The sequence below is a fragment of the Muscardinus avellanarius genome (genome assembly GCF_963383645.1).
Source record: "Muscardinus avellanarius genome assembly, chromosome: 1".
NCBI lineage: Eukaryota > Metazoa > Chordata > Mammalia > Rodentia > Gliridae > Muscardinus > Muscardinus avellanarius.
Window position 1 is genome coordinate 108,156,551 of NC_137786.1, and position 2,294 is coordinate 108,158,844.

The window sequence follows — 2,294 nt, forward strand, 5'->3', positions numbered from 1 at the left end:
TTATTTGGAAACAGGGTCTCTTAAGCCAGAGAGACCGGCTTCGAACCTGCGCGATCCTCCAGTCTCCACCTCCCAAATGCGGGGATTACAAGCGTGCTCCACCACGCCTGGACCGCCACCACGCCTCAGATTCTTCTTTTATATTATTTTTTCATACATAGGAAATATATTTACATATGTTTGTAATTATATAGGATCGTAAAACAACTATAAGCAAGTAATGAGATTCTTGTTAACCTAGCGAGACCCTGTTTCCAAATAAAAACAAAATAGGGCTAGGGTGTAGCTCAGAGGTAGAATGCCCCTGAATTCAATCCCCAGTACCAAAACAAATAAAAATAAACAGCTATATAACTGCCACCAGCTATATACCCTAGGGATTAAGTCCAGAGGTATTTCTACCTCCAAGCTTCAACTTCAGCTCATTTTTATTTTTATTTTGAAACAAAGTCTTGCTAAGTTGCTAAGAGTCTCACTAAGTTGCTGAGGCTGGCCTCCAACCTGCAATCCTCTTGTCTCAGCCTCCCAAGTACTGGGACTACAGGCATGTGCCACCACAACTAGCTTCCACCAACTTTCTAAAATGTAGTAATTATCAAGATAGGTGTGGTGGTGCACACTTGTAATCTCGGCATTTGGGAGGCTGAGACAGGAGTATCACAATTTACAGGCAACATCAGCTACTTAGTGAGGCCCTTTGCAACTCAGTGAGGCCCTGTTTCAAAATGAAAAATTAAAAAAAGGACTGGGGTGTAGCTCAGAAGTAGAATGCCCCTGAGGTCCATCCCTAGTACTGGAAAAAAAAAAAAGTAGTAATTATCAATACCATTGAAGTCCACCACCGTTTGCTTATCCCAACCAGATTCCTTTCTTTTTTTTTTTCTTTTTTTTTTTCTTTTTTTTTCTTTTTTTTTTTTTTTTTTTAGTGGTACTGGGGGTGGAACCCAGGGGCTTTTCTACCTCTGGGCTATACTCCCAGACCTATTTTATATTTTATTTAAAAACGGGGTCTCCCGCGCTTGGGAGGCTGAGACAGGAGGATCGCGCAGGTTCGAAGTCAGCCACGCTGGCTTAAGAGACCCTGTTTCCAAAAATAAAAAAGTATAAATAGGCCTGGGAGTGTAGCCCAGAAGTAGAAGGGCTTCCAGGAAACCCAGTACCACCAAAAAAATAAGATTAAATACAAAATAAAAACGGGGTCTCACTAAGTTGCTGAGAGCCTCACTAAGTAGCTGAGGGTGGCTTCAAACCTGTGCCATCCTCCTGTCTCAGCCTCCCAAGCGTGGGGATTACAAGCATGCGCCACCATGCCCGGCTCCAACCAGAGTTCTTTCTTCTCATTCTCCCAATTTTCCTCACAACCACTGTTCTGAGTTCCATGTTTACCATTGCCTTAGGATGTCCCCACACGTGGACCATGCGGTGTTTCCAGTACATCCCACAGAGGTGCTCAGCAAGCATGAGGTAAAGCCAGTATTACAACTTAGAGCCATAGACATTCTGATGGTTGAGTTCCCATCTGTCTTCTGGCACTGGAATTCTAAGGATTTGACTCATTGCTGAGAATGAGAATTTTGAAGGACCAGTGTGTCTGGTTCTGCAAGGTTCTAGTTTGGAGGGATTTTTACAAGAATTCTAGGTATGTGTTGTTTCTGAATGGGAAAATATATACCCAAAGTGAGTAAAGGGTTTTGGGGGCAACTGTCCTCTGGGCTTTCCTGGAACCTCTGGGTAGCAGACTACAGAAACCAAGAATCTGAAACTGAAAGACACCTTTCAGCTGCAGCCGCTGTTAACAAAGTTGCACAAGCACCTTGTGAGGTATGCCGAGGAACACAAACCGCAGATCAGAAAACTGAGTCTCAGAATGTTCTGATTCCTTGCCTTATATGTCACAAAAGTAGTTTGAGACCTTAAAACAGAAAGTAAAAAAGCAAAACAAAAGAAAAAACAGCATCTCTGACTCCTTGTCCAGCAATAATTGCCATCACTTACTAAGCACCGACTACATGTCAAGCAGCTACATGCTACAGGGATTGTGCCACCTAGCCCTACCCACCCAACCCTAACAGAAGTACTACCATTATCCCATTTTAGAGATTAGAATTCAGGCTCAAAGTTCAAATGACCTCCCCAAGGTAACAGCCTAAACTCTAAGCCCAAATCTTCATCTTAAATCATCACCTCCCTCTTCTTCCAGCGTAGTTGAGGTTGGAAAGGACAGACAAATGGGTACGCTGTGGATGTCTCCTGGGTGGGGTGGAGGTGGGGGAGGGCAAGGTTTAACTCAGATG